At 36.7% G+C, this 20,289-nt stretch overlaps 1 long non-coding RNA gene across 2 annotated transcripts in view; it reads right to left on the bottom strand.

Moving 5' to 3' along the window:
- Window positions 1–348: 348 nt before the first annotated feature.
- Window positions 349–20,289, bottom strand: part of LOC141496355 (uncharacterized) — a 686,762-nt gene continuing 666,821 nt past the window's right edge. Inside the window, exon 4 of one of the 2 annotated variants that reach the window (XR_012471037.1) lies at window positions 349–1,773. This is a non-coding gene — a long non-coding RNA (uncharacterized LOC141496355). The remainder of the gene's footprint in view (window positions 1,774–20,289) is intronic. The other variant, XR_012471036.1, reaches the window with a different exon arrangement.

The following is a 20,289-nucleotide window of genomic DNA, read 5'->3' as shown; positions in this document are numbered from 1 at the left end:
TTTCTGTCATCCTCCCCTTTCCTCCCCAAACACAGAAAAGATGACTTTATCAGGGAATTAACTAAAATCTTTAATTTTATTAAAAATAGGATCAGGACAGCCAGGTAGAGCAGGAGATAGAGCATTGGGCTTGGAATCAGGAAAATTTAACTTAGTATCTGTGTTTCCTTCGGCAAGTCACTGAACCTTTTTTTTGCCTTAGTTTACTCATCTATAAAATGAAAATAGCAAACCACTCTATTATTTTTCCAAGAAAACTCCAAAAGGGGTCATGAAGAATTGAACATGATTGAAAAATGACTCAACAAACATCAAAATATGATCAGTCATCTAATTTCATTTTCCCCAACAGTTTTTACAATACAGTCCCAAGTTTCTTTTTTGATAATAAACTGAACATCTATTATGACATCATTACTGTTCTTAGCTACTGTTCTAAAAGTTTCTACTTACAATCCTCAAGCAGTTTAATTAGGGTACAATCTAGAAATCTCATTTGGGTGTGTCTTACTTCTAAGATATTGATTTCAAAGAGGAGAATGGTGTGCCTTTAAGTCTCTTTGCTTCTTTTTTTTTGAATGAAAAATAAGGAAATAGTCTAGATAGAGGATTCATAAACATCTCACTCAGCAATAATCATATTAACCATATTTATAGCATCTCAATCAGTGCAAAGTAAGAAGGAATCCTTCTCTTTAAGGTTAATTTCTAAGTAAAGATCATACATGTAGATTATAGATGAGCATTTACATTGCAATATGAATTTTGTACATTATCACACTTTCTTCCCTCTCTCCCTACTTAGCCAGGTTGATAGAAGGAAATGTGTATCTAGGGAGTGAGTATAAAATGCACGGGCAAATCTTTACTTAGCAATACATCTGACAAAATAAAAATAAACCCTGAGATTTTTTTTTTTTTTGCTAACTCCCTAAATCCCACTGCAATGGTTCCTACCAAAGTCAGAGGAAGTAAAGGATGTCAGTAACAGGTAGATGGAAAGAAAACATTTCTACCAATGAGAATTCCAGTGATGGGCATCCAGAAACAGATTTTATTTCCACTAATATCTTTCCTTTTCAAATCAGAATTAGAAATAGCTCCCTTTTTTCTTTTCCATCTACAGGAATTTTTTTTCAAAAAAATACTTTCTTGATCCCCTTCTGCATAAACAAGTAGAAATATAAAAAAATGAAATTGACTCAAAAATAATCACACATTTTGCCACCATCTTGCCGCCTAACTCTTAAAACACACATTGAATTCACCCTGAAACTAGTAATTAAAAGTATGAAGGTATCATAAGAAAATCATTGATTTTCCAGCACAGTGGAGAAATTTAAAGCCTAAGTTACACAGATAACTTGTAGAAGCACCTGTTTATTTATACATCTGATGAGTGAAACGGTCAGTAGAAAATTTCCCTTGAAGGTCACAGTTGCTAAGCAACTACTCTCAGAAGTTCTGCAACACTGCTCAACCATGTTCCTGGTTTCAGTGACTGATTTCAGAATAAATATGAATAACATCTTACCTGGTTTCCTCCAAGGGAAAGAAAAATGCCATCCTTACCTTTTGTTGGAAGACCACCAGAGGCCACTCTTGGGTTCTTTGGGTCTGTCAGCTTTGAGGGATTTATCAAAAAAGGATACGTCCTGGTACCACTGGCTTCCTGTTTACGAGAGCAAATGACAATTCTGTCCTCAAAAACACCACTGAAGGCTTGATGAGATGTTGTCCAAATCTGAAAGACATCCTTGTAGCTCAAGTCTGCTGGAGAGGGAAAGGAAGAGAACAATTCAGATGGTTTGACTGTGGGATTGATGAACAACAAATAATCCATCCAAACATAATCTGAGGGAAAGAAATTCAAGAGAGTTTATTATTTTTTCAAATTGCCCATTCAAATGGGATCCTGTTTAATAGCCACTGAGGGAAAGGAAAGAAGCTATTCTAAAGCATTTTCCTTTTGTTGATAGGTAGTGTGATTGCTGCAAAAATAAAAACGATCTCCAGAATGCCCTTTTCCTGAGATCTCTGGGAATTATGTTGATTAATTTCTATTTGACCTCCCTCATCTCATTTTTTACACCATTTTGGCACTTCAATGAGAGGCTGCATCTACTACCCCTACTACCAAAAACTCCTTTAGTTTCTAAACCTTCCCATCCATGATTTTATCCTTGTTTGAATAACACTTAGAAAAACATTACCGAGACCCAACCCAGCTCAGGATTATATAATCACATCAACAAATACACACATAAAACACATAATCATATAAACACACACACACACATCTTTCTTGTGGAGGAAAGGGACTGTTTTCTCAGATCAAAAAGAAAAGAGATAAGCAAAATAATGAGGGCTCAAGATAAGAATGAATGACTTACTCAAAGAAACAGTGGCAGGAGTCAGTATGATGTTGATCTGTTCCCAAAAGTCTCCCTTTCACAGGAAAACAATGGAAAAGCTTTAGAGCAAGACTCTGATTTAAGATGGTGGGTGAACACAACCTATCCAGGACAGAAACCACAGGGAATGGTTTTCATTGAGCTAGATTTCTCTCCCTGACAAAGGTCCTTCTGGAACAACCAAGTTTCATCCCCTGAGGTCTTGGTCTTATTAAATCTTGGAAGCAGTTTTACAGGAGAGATGGGGAAAAGAGAGAAGGCTGTACAAAGAAACAAAAGACAGAAGACAAATAATCAGATACACCCACCAGCAGGAGAATGTCTTTTTTTTGTGATAGTTGGTCCCAAAAGTACCAAGTGGTTTTATGAATACATGATGCAAATTAGGGTTCTTCCCAAGACCAGGGCAGCAGGTAATCATATGGGAAGAAGAATGAAGTGGAAATCCCAGAGAAAATAGACATTGGGTCACAAAGACTTGAACCAATGTACCAAGTGCTTCTTCCTTCTTGTGCTCATGTGGTTTCTCACACATAGTTGAGCTACATGGGCTCCTATTTATTTAGCTTATGGATATGATGATGATAGGAACATAAACGGTGGAGAGTGGGCAGCAAAACTCTCACAGACATCAGAAGTCACAACACACAGTTGGTAAGCTTTGTACGCTTGGAATCATATAGTTTTTAATTCAATTCATCAAGCATGAATTATTCTTATATGTCAGGTACTGTACTCGATCCTCAAGATCTTGTACAATTATTTCTTAAATTTAGAATCTAAAAAGGGTAACTTCTAAATAATTCTGTTTTGACTAAATATGCATTTATAATAATGCTTTTTTTGTCCTTCATTTTCAAAGAAGACCACGACATCCGGGAGGTGATGCCATGAAGCACTTACTCTATGTGGGGCATCATTCTAGATACTCATCCATAAATTTCTTAAATCCTTAAATTCCTTAAAATCCTAAACAATAAAATTCCTTATATCTTTAAAAAGGGAAATTTTTATATACTTCAGTTCAAATCATCAAGCATTTATTGAACATCTACTGCATGATACCAAAAATGTTATACAATTATTCTTTAACTTAAATAATTATAGTCAACTTAACCGGTTTCATTTATGTGCCAGATACTGTGCTAGGCTGTGGAAATACAAGGATAAACATGGAACAGTCCCTGTCCACTATTTTTATTCTAATAGGGTCATGACAACATGTACAAAAATAAGGAGATACGTATTTTTTAAAGGCAAGGACCTGTGGGGAGAGTAGACCCTAACAACTGAAAGAGTTTTGAAGGGAGGTGACACTGGAGAGAACAATATGGTTCCAGAGGCAGAAGTGAGGGTCCATCTCTGGCAAGAATCTATCTTGAAATAAGGTTTCCAACAGCTCTAATTCACATATGTCTTCCACTAAAGATAGGTATTACTAATTTATTAAGCAAATGGAATTAAACTGCATATTAAATTGGGTCAGCCTGGGGAAGTTCACCATAGAATGATAGATTTGAAGATGGAATAGCATTTACAGCCCAGTGAGTGTATGGTCTTCTCATTTTACAGATGAGGAATCTGGGGTCTGGAGAGGTGAACATTTTCTGTCCAAAGTCATAGAAGTGATATCTATAGTGGTAGGGGAAGGATTTCAATCTAGTTTCTTTGACCCAAGATTCATTTTCTTCACTTGGTTTAACCAGATACTTGCCTCCTTAAGAGCTTAGTTTTAATATATCTTTTTTTTTATTTCTGGTATGTTTTTTTAATTGTTATTTTATTTTATTTTTCCAATTACATGATATAAATTTTTTTCAACATTCATCCACTTGAAAATTTGTGTTAGACTTTTCTTCCACCTTCCCTTCTTCCCTGTTCCCCTTAGTGGAGAATGGGCTAGTAAACATTTTACATGTACATTTGTGTTTAACATGTTTACACATTAGTCATTTTGTGTAAGAGGAATTAGGACAAAGAGAAAAGAAAGAAAACCATAGGATAGGAAGGGAAAACATAAGAGAAATTGTTAAAGAAATGAACATGGTGTTTTTCAGATTCTGTGGGTATTTTGTGGTGGGTTTTTTTTTCTTTGGTCTGGATGTAGATGATGTTGTCCATAACAGGTCTCCCAGGGTTGTCCTACCCTCTGGACTGTCAAGAGGAGCAGCATCCATCAAAGCTGATCATCTCACAATGTTGTTGTTGATGGGTACATTGTTTTCTTGGCTCTGCTCCCTTCACTCAGCATCAGATCCTGTAAGTCATTCCATGCTTCACTAGAGTCCGGTCATTTATGGTTTCTTATAGAACACTAGTACTCTATAATATTCATATATGTGCAGTCATTCCCCAATTGATGGGTATCCCCTCAATTTCCAGATTTTTGCCACTACAAAAAGAGCTGCTATGAAAACTTTTGAACATATGGGATTTTTTTCCCCATTTTTTTTGCAATTTCTTCTGGATATAGGCCTAGTATTGGTATTGCTGTATGATCAGTTGTAAGGGCATAGTTTCATATTGTTCTCCAGAAAGGTTGGATTAATTCACAACTCCACCAACAGCACATTAATGTCCAAATCCTCCCACATCCTCTGGCTAAGATGATAAAAAGAATCTGATGGGTGTGAGGTGGTACCTCATAATAGTTTTAATTTGCATTTCTCTAAACAATAATGATTTGGCACATTTTTCATATGATTTTTATATGCAGTTTTAATTTCTTATAAAGAAAACTGTTCATATCCTTTGACCATTTATCCATTGGAGAATGACTTGTAATCTTTTACATTTGATTCAATTCTCTATATTTTAGAAATGAGAGAACTCCTAATTGTGAAAATTTTTTCCCAACTTTCTATTTTCCTTCTAATCCTGTCAGCATTGGTTGTATTGTTGCAATTTTTTTTACTTTAATATAGTCAAAATCATCCATTTTGCATTTTATAATCTATTCTAATTCTTTTTTGGTCATAAATTCCTCCCCTTCATAGATCTGACAGAGTATTTTGTAATCTATTAATGGGTCTATGGTATTGCCTTTTTTGTCTAAATCCTGAATCCATTTTTGACCTTATTTTGGTATAAGCTGTGAGTTTTGACATACTATTTTCCAGGTTTTTTCAATAGTTGTTGTCAAATAGTGAGTTCTTATCATAGAATCATTTACTACTGTTTCTTTTGTACCTATTCTAATTCACTGGTCCATGACTATTTCTTAACCAGTACCAGGCAGTTTTGATGATTGGCAGTTTTTAAAAAATATTTTCTTTTTCCCCAACTGCATATAAAACAATTTTTAACTTTAATAGATTTTTAGTAGCAAATTACATACCATACTCTCAGAGAGAGAAAAAAAAACATATACACAGAAGAGATGGAAAGAAGGATAAAGTTAAGAGAGAGAAAAAGAAATGTACACATAGATCTAGAATATGGGGAACAGAAGAGGATGTAACTTGATATGAAAATAGCTTGGGGAAGCTCGGACAGAACAATAGATACTTTTCCTGGGGTCCTATTGGACTCCAGAAAATTCTTGCTAGTGCCCAAGTTTTCAAGTCAGAAGGAAAAGAAAAATAAGTTTTTGAGCTTTTAGATCAACATAAAAATTAACCAAGAGATAGAAAAAGAGGGAGAGATAAAAGGTGATGGTTTTCTGAATTCCTTTCCAAGTTAAAAATAGAAAGGGATCAAGGGGAAAGTGTGTCAAATTACCTTTTTTTCAAAACAAGAAATAGCCGCAAAAAAGAATTAGGATGTATTGTTTTAAACTACAGGATCTATAAGCTCCCTTTACTCCTTAGTTTCCCCCGGTAGAGATATCTTTATATAATAACTGTTCTTTGTTCTACTATCTTTCTATTTCAGTCTGTCTGGTCTTGTAAACATTCATTTCATCTTTATATAGGAAAAATAATAAAACAATTAGAAAGTTGTACAAAAGATCAGCCTAGAGCACTTAGCTATCTTCTTCAAGGGCCAGGCTAATTTACTGTGGAAGAAGCAGGGGATCCCTGTAGGCACCTTCAGCAGAATAAAGTGCTCAGTCAAGTTTGGATCTGGGAATTACAGACTAAACAGGGATAGGTTTGGGTTTTCTGGAGGTTTGTTTTTTGTGGGGGGGGGGGGAGGGAAAGAAATGAAAGTAAGTTTCTTTTATCTATTTAATTTGTGAGTAAAATTTTGTTCCAAAATTGCTAATATGCCTCACAACAATCCTGTGGGATGGGTCCTATTTTATTCTCATTTTACAGATAAGGAAACAGAGACAGGTGGAGGTTAAGTGGCTCTCCAGGTGAGTGTGCGCTCTCTCTCTCTCTCTCTCTCTCTCTCTCTCTCTCTCTCTGTCTCTCTCTCTGTCTCTCTGTCTCTCTCTCTCTGTCTCTCTGTCTCTGTCTCTGTCTCTGTCTCTGTCTCTCTCTGTCTCTCTCTCTCTCTCTCTCTCACACACACACACACACACACACACACACACACACAGAGTTATTAAGTATCCAAGACTAACTCAGGTCTTCCTGACTTCAACTCCAGTCCTGTATCCACTAAGCTACCTAGGCTTGATTCAATTCTCAGACATATCTCACAGAAGGATCACCATGTCTTTCACAAACATTCTGGTAAGAAACCTATTAATGCCATCTGACCTCCCAAGATACTGAAACTATTTGCAAGGCCAACATCAGTATCAAATGGCAGGGTATAATTTTATTGGACTAAAGGACATAACCACTAGAATTTCAATTATAAATAATAGCATCAAACATACCCAGGATACAGCTCAGAGGATCTCTGGAAATTTTTATCTTATGCAGTTTGGTTTTTCAAGATATATGTAGGAAATTTAGAAACCTTGCTGTTGTTTGTCTTTCATTTTCCAAAAGGACCATCATGAGAATGATGTCTTGACTTGCTCATGAATTGGATTGAAGTAATCAGAGCTCCACAACATCATCAGCCTCACTCTGTTCACGTCCAGTGGCAAGGCAAGTCAAGACAGTTGGCAATGGCACAATGGGTAACCCTGGCCTTAATTAAGGTCTTTCACATTGAAGCAATGCCCTTTCAAAATGAACAAGAGCTAGGTAAGACAAAAGATGATCTAATTTACCATCATAAAATGATCAATCTGGGAGAAGAAGACTCTCAAAATTTCTGACCAGGACAGAAAACAATCGCATATATAGATTGTCAAACATTTCTGGTAGATAGACCATACTGGCATTCTGATATGATCCTGAGTTAGATGGATAGAGTGTTTGACTAGGAGTAATGAAGAACTGAGCTCCAATTCTATCTTAGACACTAAAAGGCTAATTGATTCATTCTCTCCCTCCATAGAATGATTCTTTCTAACCTTTTTCTTTTTTCTTTAAACCTTGGATGGCTCCCCTCCTGGACCCACTCAGTTGAGAATCTGGCTGGTACCTAAGGAACTTGAGGTCATTAGTTTAGAGTTCCCTCTTTGAATCTCTTCCTCATCTTGAGTTAAAGATGCCTTCTCTCACTGTTTCCTTCTTCCCACATGAAAAGGTAGAACTTCCCCTTGTCAAGGCAGACCCCTCTCCATGTATAAATGACCTCATTCCATCTCATCATCTCCAGGAGATTTTCCCTCCTGTCATCTTCAGTCTCCCTAATCTTTGATCTTTATGCCTACTGGCTGCTTTGCTTCAGACATACTCAGTCTTCCCCATTCTGAAAAAAAAATCTTTTCTTGATCTATCCATTCCCATAACTATTGTTCTATACTTTCCAGGGAGTTTAGCTAACCTCCTTGAGAAGACCATCTACAATTGATGCTTAGAGTTGCTCTCATCACTCTCTTCTTAATTCTCCATAGTCCAGTTTCTAATCTCATCATTCAATTGAAACTGCTCTCACCAGTTACCAGTGGTTTCTTAAATGCCAAACCCAATGGCCTTTTATCAATCCTCATCTTTCTAAACCTCTTAGCAGCTTTTGACCCTATAGATCCTTCACTTCTTGAGACCCTCTTCTCTGTAGGTTTTGGTGAAATTGCTCTCTCCTGCTTCTCCTCCTATTTCATTGCTCTTTCTTAGTCTCCTTTATTGGATTCTCATCCAGGTTACATTTGATAACTATGAAATGCTTCTGTCCTGGGCCCTCTTCTCTCCTCTGACTACAATATTTCACTTGATGATCTCATATCGCTTCTTATAGATTGAATTGCCTTCTCTATGCTGATGATTCTCAGATTTACTTAACTCTAATTTTAAATACAGATTCAAAGACAAAGATGAAACAGTCCTACCCCCCCCCCAAATTTGCTTCCTACTGGGGGAAAAATATGGATATACTTAGGTAAATGAAAACTACATTCAAATGATATATATTATTTTAGAAGGAGAACTAACCACTGGTATCATTGGGAAAGACCAAGCATAGAGGGGTGATCTTTTAACTGAAGAGATTTAAGTGGGAAAGGAACATATTTCAGGTGAAATTCTCTGAAAAATCACAGAGATGAGAGATGGAATTTGAAGGAGAACCAGTAGGCCAGTTTTCCTAATGTAGAGCAAATGAAAGTGTAATCAGCATGGAAAGATGGTTTGGAACCCAATTGTTATGGGCTTCAAATATCAGAGGAGCTTGCATTTTTTAAAAAATCTCTTGAATAGGGTGTGACCAGCACAAAGATGTGCTTTATGGAAATCAATATGTAAGTTTTGTGGATGATGGATCAGAAAGAAGGCTTTGGTAATAGTCCATCAGAAGCAATTAGGACCTGAAAATAGCAAGTGATAAGGACAGTGGCATTAGTACAAAGAAAGGGATGAATGTGAGGAAATGTCAATAAAACACATTTAACAGGACTTGGAAACTGACTGGATATGGAGTGAAGGGCAAGTTAAATTTCTTCCTTTTTTTAAAATCTTGAGTACTTAGCATCTCTCCTCATTCCTCTCTTGGCTCAATGGCTCATACCACCAACATAACCATATCTGCTAACATTGATAAGAACCTTTTTATGACTATCTCCAAGTTTAGTAAACAAAAGAGGAAATAATGAAAAGGTCTCAGCTATTCACATTTAATTTTGCGAATCAGTGGATTTGATCAGTCCTCCTTTGATTGCCCTAGACAGGCATCCAGACTTATAAGAGGGTATGGCTCAATGATCACAATGACAAATGTGATCTCAAATTTGTGAAATTTCCAAACTGTTACCAAGGACAAATGATGAAGGTATTGCAGGGGAGAAGAGAGACTGCTGTTTATTTTGCTGCTAATCAAAGCAATATGAGGATAGCTATGAAACTGACTCTTTTACTATAACTTACCTCCTGAAGAGTTTCACTGCTGATTTAAGAAATGCCAATTTTGACCATTTCAGTCAACTATTAAGTATTCTACAAAGAATGGCAATAGTTGTGCTGAGATGCTGATCATTAATTACATCTGGAAAGGCACCACCTCATTCCATCCTAACATTCAGCTATGACACATTTCAGTTAACAACAATCATGTTATTTTGTAGAACTCTAAAATTTACAAAGTGCTTTAATCATTTGATTCTCACAACAGCCCTGCTAAGTAAGTTCTATTATTATAATTTCAATTTTACAGATGACCAAACTGAGGTTGAAAGAGGTTAAATCCTTCCCCAGGGTCAACTACCTAATATGATAGAACAGGGCTGAAGATGGGTGTCACCAGATCTGGATTCAAATTCCACCTCCCAACCTTTGGCAAATCACCTCAAATCTCTGGGGGTTCAGTTTCCTCATTTGTAAAAATGAGCTATAATCCTAGGAGGGGAAAAAACCCTCACTTTTTGTTGCAATAAAAGATGTAGGAAAATGAACTAATGAAAATCCACTTCAAATTAGACTTATTCAAGTCTCCACTTGGCTACAAAAACAAATCATCTATTTATTTATTTTGCTGGAGAAAGTCTTTAAAGTTATATTTTATTTTTAAACAGCTAATTCCATTAAACCCAATTTAGAAGGTAAAACTTCCAGTGGAAAAAAAGGTAACAGAATTGATGACTTCAACCATAGCCAGGAAGGAAACCAATGGATCGCATATAAGGGTGCTTATCGTGGAGGGGAAATCTGTAGAAAGATAGAACCTGGATCAAAAGGCAGTACCAGGGTCTTAAGCAGCTAGGTGAATGGATCAAGGCCCAGGAGCTCAAGGGCTTGCCAGATGGAAGCTAAGAGACTTATCATAAAAGAAAACATCACCTGAATTAGACTCTTCTGCCTTAGGGAAAGTACAATACCAGAAGATAGTAGAATTCTTAATCTTATAGTCATGAACAAAACAGGTTTCATCATCCATCAAGGACTCCAAAATAACTTTAGATGATCAAAGCTCTGGATAGTTAGTGGCTCTATAACCACCAACTTCACTCAACCAACTTCCCAAGAATGGAACAGATGAAGATCAGTGGCTTTGGACTATGGACCCAGGACTGGGGTTATCTTAGCAAAGCTCTCCTGGGTCATCAGCGGGGAGGGGGGGGATGATTCATCTTGATGGTCCCCAAAGCATAAGTTAAGGAGTGGAAGTCAATAAAGGGTAGCTCAGGACTTCTAGGTGGCGCAGTGGATAGAGCACCGGCCCTGGAGTCAGGAGGACTGGAGTTCAAATCCAACCCAAAACACTTAATAATTACCTAGCTGTGTGATCTTGGGCAAATCACTTAGCCCCATTTCCTTGTTAAAAAAAAAAAAAGCAAACCAAAAAAAAAATAAAATAAAGGGCATATCTTGACTTGGGGAAGGGGGAAACAAAATTAAATAAACAAAAATACCTTCTTAATCATTAGCACTATCCCAAGGTGGAATGAGATCCCTAAGTAGATAGCATTCAAACTACCACACTGATATATGCGAATTTTATATAAAATAAATACATAAACACATGATAATTTTTTGGCAAGGGGAGGAAGGCATTGGCATCTGGGGGAAATGAAGAAAAATCTCCCATAGAAAATACAAAGTATCATGTGATGGAAGGGACCCTAATAGCTAACATGGTCTTCAGGGACATTTCTATTTCTTGAGGAATAGCAGTGATAGTCAAAGGTCAGAAGACTTCTCTTAAGCCTTGGATCAGGTGCAAATGAGGCAAAAACAAGTTGGAATTGAAGCACAAATTAGACATTATTCTGTCCAATCCAGGTATTTTGTCCAACCCAGAAAACTAAATGATTGACTGCTCACCATCACAGTGTAGATTTTGGTGATGCTTAGTCTACTGTTCCTCCCTCTACTGTATACTTGCCTCTTGGTAACTTTCAACCTCTGATGATAAAGATGACAATGATGATGATGATGATGATGATGATGATGAAGAAGAAGAAGAAGAAAATGTATTTTAAGATTGTCAAAGTCCTTTACATTTAAAAAAAGTGTTTTATGAAATTCATAGGGAAATATTTCAAAGTACTGAAAGACTCTAAGGAGAAGGTTTTTGACTTTAGCTTTAAAGGGAAGGATTTAATTCAGCAGAGGAAGAGTTAGGGCTTATAAGGGCATTCTAGCTACTTTTTCCCTACCCAGGGATCTTGGTTAACACAACATATTAATAAAAACCAACATATCTTTAAAAAAAAACCTCTTTATTCTTCCTCTGTCATCATTACTTGCATACTCAGGATCTCCCAGGGTTTTAGCAGTACATACAGACTGTACTGCATGTGCAGTGGGTTTCAATAGTTCCTCAAACTCCATTTTCTCAGTGGTGTTTCTTAAACAAATAGCTATTAGTCAGGTTATCCTGAATTGACAATGCCTTTATTTTTTTGAAAATTCCTTTTATTTCATCATGCAAGCAATGCTCTCGATAGGCACTCATCAGGGGAGTTCATTCTTGCCTGTCTCATTACTGCTTCCCACTACAAGTCACCATTTGGAAATACCGAGATTCTAATTATTAGCTTAGTCTTTGGAACAATGGGGATGCTTCAGTACCTTTCAGGAGGGCATCAGAGAACATTAATGAGCATACCCCTAGCAAATGAGGCCCACACCTGAATCCTGTCACATGGCTCCATTGTTCAAACCAAGTAGGAGTCTTCTGTATGTAGGTTAGTTTTAAGTTTTCCAAGGTAGGCATATCACCCTCAAAGCATCCTTCCTGCGTGGACTTTATAATTTACATGGTGTATGTCATCGCCCTAGCAATAACAAGGCAAGTTCATTCTTTGTTGTCTTCCTCTTCATTTAGGTGACAGTTTGTCAAAGAGTCAGCACTTAGTCATTTCCCCCAACTTTTAAATTGTTCTCATCTCAACCCTGAGAAGAGGCAGTGAGCTATCCACACTAGAATGAATTTTCCATTTACAAAACCACTTTCTTTGTACCTCTAATTATTTCTGGCACAAAGTAGATGGCAAACAAAGGTTTGTTCCTTTCATTTAAAAATTTGGGAAATTTAGATTTCAGAATATATATGAGAGAGGGAGAGAGGCTATAAGAGATCAGGATAGAAGAGGGTATGTGAAAGGTCTCAAGATTACTTGGGATATCTGGAAACATGCGCCCCTTTGCTCAGCTGATCCATTCATTTGTCCAGGGGATGGTCAACAGATTGACAGTTTTTAGAGACTGTATACCCTAAGGATCAGGTAGTTGAAGGCACTTAGATTTGGGGGGACAAATTTGATTAATTCCTCTAACTCCCTACTACTCCAGTTTATTTTCTACTCAGCAACCAAAGTCACCTTCCTAAAGCCCATGTCTGACCAACCAATACTCCTTTCTCATTCAATATTCTCAAGTGACTATTATTGCTCCTCCAATATCAAGTTTTGGCTTTAAAAGCCTTTTACCATTTATCCCCTCTTACCTTTCTAGTCTTTTTAAAGTTCTTTACACAGTCCATAATTCCCTCTCAATAGCCTCTTTGCATTTTTCATCAACCCCTCCATCTCCCCTTTTAGTGATTTTGCATTGACTTATCCCATCCCTCTCACCTCTGCATCTTAGTTTTCTTGCCTTCCTTGAAGACTCACTTCTTTTTTTTTTTTTTTTTTTTTTTTTTTTAGTTTTTGCAAGGCAATGGGGTTAAGTGGCTTGCCCAAGGCCACACGGCTATGTAATCATTAAGTGTCTGAGGTCATATTTGAACTCAGGTGCTCCTGACTCCAATGCCAGTGCTCTATCCACTGTGCCACCTAGTTGCCCCGAAGACTCACTCCTAATCCCACCAACAACAGGAGGCCTTTCCCAGCTGTTAATGCTTCCCCTACGTAAGTTCTCTTCCCTCTATTCTGAATAATTTTCATGTTGTCTCCTCCATTAAAATGTAAGTTCCTTGAGAGCAGGGACTGTGTTTTTGACTATTGTTTGTCTGTATTCTTAGCTCTAAGAACAGTATTTGCCATATGTTATTGTTGTTCATTCATTTTGAGTCATGAAGAGTTCTTCATAACCCATTTGGGGTTCTCTTGGCAGAGAGAATGGAGAGGTTCACCATTTCCTTCTTTAGATCATTTTACAGATGGGTAACTGGGACAAACAAGGTTAAGTGACTTGGCTAGGGTCACACAGGAAGTCTCTGAGGCCAGATTAGTCTCATGAAGATGAGACTTCTTGATTCCAGGCCTAGACCTACCCAGCTACCTTGATTGTCATATAATAGCTGTTTAATAAGTGGTTGTGGACTAATTGAAGATTTTTTCAGATCTTTCTATCCACAAGCATCCTCCCTCTAAAATGACCTTGCATTTAACTCCTCTGTATATCTCGAGTGACCTAAAAAGTCTTAGAGCAGTTTTACATTTTGATAGCTATTTAATTAAGCTAATTAATTTAGTTTTAGTAAGCTTAATAGCTATTAAAACGTAAAACTGCTTTCAGACTTTTGGGACATCCTGTGTCCCAGTTTGGTTTGAATTCTTTCACTTTATCCATGTTCTTGTGTCTCCAAGTAGAATGTTAATCCTTTGGAAGTAGAGATGGTTGCATTCTTTGCATATGCACAGTCTAAGTATTATATAAGTTAGCTGCTGTTACTGTTGTTAAAATTTTGGCACCTCAAAGAAAATAGGTTGTATATTTCTATGGACATTAAAGCTTCATTATAATTCTTTGGCCTATCTTCTCCTAAACACACCCTTATTCTCATACTCCTACAATGCCATGGCCCCACTCAAGTCTGCTTCGGCCATCACAGAGCTATACAATGATGGCCTTCGGAACCCTTTGTCTCCTGTTGACAAGCCCCCCCAAAGTCCTCCATTGTTCCAAAGGACATTCTAGTCTCCTCCTCTCTTTAATTCAAGTCATTATCTCTGAGGATAGTTGTTGTACAAGGAACCTTTTCAAAAATGCAGTGTTTTGTGAACATTTTTGTTTGAGCCCCACTACAACCCTAGGAGAGATATCTGTAGAATGAAGATTCCTAGTAGGAATTGGGGAGATTGGTTCCAGAAGGTGGGGGCCTAAGAGAAGAAAGAATGAAGAAGAAGCTTCAGTAATACAGGAAGATGGCAACAAGCACCAATAACAATGGCTACAGGAAGAAGAGATGAATATAAGAGATGGTTTAGAAGGTCAATGAAGCCAAAGGCCCCTGGAGAGTACAGATAGGCAATGGGAATGGGAAAGGGAACCTTGGAGAATGGAAATGCCACTGACAAATATGTCAGAAAAGCAGTTTTAGGAGACAATGGATTCATTTTTAGTGTTGATAAGGGTCTCGAGCCAGCTCATACTGACTCAACAGGGTCAACAATTAAATTTTCAGGGTAAGCATTTACTCAGAAATCAGTACTCATTATCCAACAGATCTTGGTTTGCTTATTTATTTATTTGTTTACTTATGCATTCACTCATTGTTTATTTACTATTTAGACCTAAGAAAGTCTAGGAATGCAGATTAAACATAAAAAGTTCTCCCCTTCTGTAGAGTTCAATGATTAAACATAGACCAGGATACCTATGTCTCTACCTTGCTTTGAAGGCCAATTGCACGTCACTTTCCATCAGAACATCTATTCTCTATTGAAACTGGCCCATATGCTGGTCTCTGAGGGCAATATTACTTCTCTACTTTCCATGGCTTTCCCAAGGCCATCTCCAGTGCCTGAACTTTTCTCCATCTCTGCCTTTGCCTCTCTCTTCATGGGTCAGCTCAAATGGCACCGTCCTTCAAGAATCCTTTCCTCATTCTATGTGACATCCATAAGTTTAGAGTACCTAGCTCAGGTGTTCACAAGGACTCTTGGTGCCCGACCTGTGGTAGAGCATTCCAAGCTCGTACTGGTCTGATCGAGCACAGTTGGACATGCTGTCTGTCATTGGTCTCAAACATAGATGTCATTTTGGTGGTCTTTGATAAAGAAAGACAACAACTAACCAACCAACCAACCAGTCAACTAACCTTATTCTACTACAAAATCACTTTAGAAAAATTATTTCATGCTCATTTCTTTTGTGAATGTGGGTTTATTTCAGATACAATGAAATCTATTTGAAATCATCTTTTTGCCCCAGGATTTGAAATAATACCTCATATACGTTTATAAATGTTAAAAGGTTTTTTGGGTCTGGAGTCAAAGTGAAGACCTAGAGTTGTTAATGATTTACATACATGTGATCATTGAAAATGTAGGAATGAATGAAATTTTCAAGGGTCAGTCATCTGACCCTTGAGGTGATGAGACAGAATAGGAGACAAAGTCAAACAGGTAGAATGAAAATCAGGATATAAGAAGGTCTCAGACACCAGAAGTTCAAGGATAAATTCCTCAAGAATTTCTTTGAGAGAAACAATTATTTGATTTTTTTTTGGTTCATCTGTGTACATCCAACATCTACTATATCAGCTTTATATGTCTGAATATAGAAACAGAAAATGGACAATAAACCCAAAATTCACAGGAATTTGGGAAGAGTATTACTCTCTTAAGTGAAATACAAAATGTATCCCACGGTAGAAGGTCATATGTTTAGGTGTTGCCTAAAGGAACTCTGGGAAGGTTCAGAATTCGAGAATCAATCAATAAATAAACAAACAATAAACAATAAAATATTTATTGAGTGTTGTAGGGGAAAAAAAGGAGTTTACAATCTAATGAATCGTGCATTTTTTAGAATTGGAAAGGATCTCAGGGACCATCCATTCTAACCCAGGTTTAAAAATGAATATCTAACCATCCAATTGAAGACATCCAATAAGGAGAAATCCAATGATACACAAGAGAAGGCATCCTACTTTCTGGAAAATAGAATTGTTAGGAAGGTATTTTTGTTTTGTTTTGTTTTCCTAATATCAAGCCCAAAGTTCTCTCTAGTTTTTCCTCATTGTTCCTTGTCTGGCTTCTTGGGGTCAAAGTGAATAATTCTCATAATTCTAAAAATTCCCCTTCAAACCTTGAATCTGGCTGTGATACCAGCCTTTCTAAAGCCTCCAACTCTCTCCAGGGTTAATATCCCTAGTTCAGCTGATTCTCATGCTCCAAAATTTCAAGGTCCTTCAGCATGAGTCGCTATTTTCTACCCACTTATCAATGATTCTAAGATTTGGTCCCTCTAACTGACTAGAGGACATCAGATATATTATGAACAATTTATAGTACAATGTAACTATTAACTTTTTATTCCTGAAAATGAGTCATATTCTTAATATGGTCCATGTTTTGTTTTGTTTTTCCCCTTCCATCCCACCTTATTATATTGAACATGCTATCCACCAAAACCCCCAGATCTTTTTCAAACAAACTTCTAATAATGCTTCACCTATCTCCTACTTGCTACTTGCTAAATCTTGCTAAGTCCTACTTGCTGTCAGTCATTTGAACTAATGCAAGACCTCATATTTATACTGATTAAATTTCACTTCATTTGATTCATCCTAATGTTTTTTTCCTGTCAAGATCCCTTTAAAAATCCTAAGTATCTCATATAATGTCTTAGTTGCCCCTCCTAACTTAGAGTCACCCAGAAATCTGCTAAATATACCATCTAGACTTTCATTCAGGTAGAGTAGTTTATCTTTCAAGATTAAAAGAGAAGGAAAATGGGTTTTTTTTTTATTCTGAAAGTGTTGCTTGGAGGCCAGAAATTATATTTATGCCACTTGTAAGAAGAGTTTCCTTCAATACCAATTAACTAAACAACGTTTCAGAAACTGGGGCAATAAGATAGTTTTAATTGGTGCTTTTTTAAGGAAAATGTTTTTGGTTGATGATTTCAGAAGCTCCGAGAAATAGCTGTAGCTACTTGCAGCTCAAAAAGAAAAAGAACAACAAAACAACCAATGTTTGCTTAAAAGGAAAAAAACTCCCCTTCCTCCAATTCCTATAATTAGGTCCATGGAATGAGGTAGAGGCAGAAATGACACAATTAATGACATTTGAGATACAAGACTTCATTTTCTACTATATCATTACTGCCAGAAGAGGTCACCAATCTCCCTAACCTTTTCCTTTGGAGGAAATAGCTAGGGATCTCTACCATCCCCTAAAGCTCAGGTTGGTTTTCTTATAGCAATGATAGCCAAAATAACCCTTACAATTTCCTACATGTCTCTGGTGAAATACATTCCATTTGGGTCTGCCATACAAGTAAAAGAAATAACTGAGATTTTCTGACAATCATCTCTCCTTAAAGTCCTCAACAACTACAAAGAATATTTTCTCCTGCTCCATCTCTTTGTGGAGCGCTCTCTGGACAACAAAACTTAGTCATTGGATGGCTGACAAGCCATCACTAATTGTTAAGTGTACAATTAATGTCTCTAAATGGATTCTGATTTCTGGGTAACTGGAGTGTGCTCATCCAGAACCAGAATTTCCAAACAATTTGAACCTAAAAAGGAAATCTCATACTTAAAAAAATTAAATTCACTCCAAGAGCTAAACCCTCAGCAAAACTATAACTCTGGAACTTAGATCTAGAAGGTTGGAAAAATCAAAGGAAATCACTTTTCAAAAAAACAAAAAACAAAAAGGAGGCATTGAACAATGTAAAGCTTTATGTTGACCATCACTCAGTGTAACAACATTCTAAAGAAAAACAATAGAAATCATTAAAATGCATTCAAGATAACTTTTACTCCTATACCTCCTGGATCCTTTATGAGTCAATTGCCTCTGGAGCTAAGGATGCTGCCTGGCTTAGAAAAAGAATTTAAAATTACGATAAGACAATGGAATCTAAGCCCCATTAGGACAAAACTTTTTCATTTCAGTTTACATGCTTTTTTTTGCCTTTATAGTCATAATGTCTTCTAGATAGTAAGTATTAATAAATGCTTCTTGCAATGATTACTGACAAAAAAAGGCAGGGGTGGACCATAGCTGACCCTTACAAATGCCTCAGAGCCTTTATTTTCACTGTGAGCATTTATTCCATAGAAATCTAATTAAAAGCCAAAAATCAGACTTTGATTTGTTTTGTTGATTACCTAGACTTAAGAAAGTGATGGATAAAAATATTAATAATCTAGATTAAAAGTGAGTTGGATACCCATTTATTTTTCTGGAGAGCTGAATGTTAAACTTTTACTATCACACCCCCTACAAAGGAGTGCCCTGTGTATTTCTCAAATGGTTAGTTAAGACAGATTAAAAAAAAAGGCTAAGCATCTTGGTAGATAAGATTCTCTATAGGACAAAGGAGACCAACCCTAAGAGCAATGATTCTAGTTATTTCTTTTTATAATAACTTTTTATAATTATAGCTAGTAATAATAATGCATTTATGAAATCCTGTTCAGACTTCAAAATATTTTACAGAGATTATTTTACTCTACCCTCTGGACTTTTAGTGAAGAAGGTCTGGGTCATAGCCTTGGCTGGGTGACCATTTTAGTACTCCAGGAAGTTGGCTAAGACTAAAAATTACAAAGATTTGTGGGAATCCCTTGTTTATGTGGATTCATAGGAGCATGGGAATAAACTGGAAAATTTTCACTGGTTTAGAGAGACATTGTAGGAATTTACCTTTGGTAAATGGTAAGTTCCAGAGAACACTTTGTGAGGCACTGCCTTGTCCTTCAACTAGAGATAACCTAGAGATGACTTCAGAGGAAAGAGATCAGCCCTAATATTATTAAAATAATAATGATAATGATAATGGACAATTAAATCACAATTGGATTAGGACCATGAATTATAAGAAAAAGTCTAACATTTAAAAAACATGTTACATGCTAATCCTCTGACTAATAGCCTTATTAATAAATAACTAAAGACTACATTTTTCAACTGGTCTTCTAGCTTCCATGGGAACATTCTGATTGTGACATAATTTTTAAATTAGTGGGTTTATTCATAGTTTTATATTAGTAAATGTCAACCTTCTTACTAATTAGCAAATTCAGAAAATCCACAGTGGTATTAATTTTCAAAATGTATGGGGCATGAAAATGGGGGGGGGAAGGAATAAAGAGACCATTAACATTTTTCACAGGGCATTTATTACCATCAAATCCAATCCAAAGCTGGAAACTATTAACCTGTTTTTAGAGCACAGTTTGATGGAACATGGTGCTGTCACAAAGAAAAAGAAAGGCTCATTTATTGCAAAATGGTGTTGCCTAGGAAGGCACTCCTGGCTATATCTACATTGTTCCTGATGAAATTTTCTCAAGTTGCTGTTGTTGAGTTTTACCTTCTTGCCTTCCATTGTGTTAAATGCCCTTTTCCAGCAGGTTTTCATTTTAAAGGGTTTTTATCATCTCTTTGCTGATGTTTCCACTTAGTATCTCATCTACTCTCCCCCACTTGAGAGAACAATGCTCTGGATAGCATCAGCATCTTCTGTAGCTGCCCTGCAAGTGGTTAGTCGTTGTTTTCTTTCTTTTTAAACATTTTAAATTAATTTTTTGGCCATGCATGAATTCAGAAACAAAAGGTCTGTTTTGTTCTTTGCCCACTAACCTATGG

This window comes from Macrotis lagotis, chromosome 8 (assembly GCF_037893015.1).
Source record: "Macrotis lagotis isolate mMagLag1 chromosome 8, bilby.v1.9.chrom.fasta, whole genome shotgun sequence".
Classification (NCBI taxonomy): Eukaryota; Metazoa; Chordata; class Mammalia; order Peramelemorphia; family Peramelidae; genus Macrotis; species Macrotis lagotis.
This window is presented reverse-complemented; position numbering and strand designations above follow the sequence as displayed.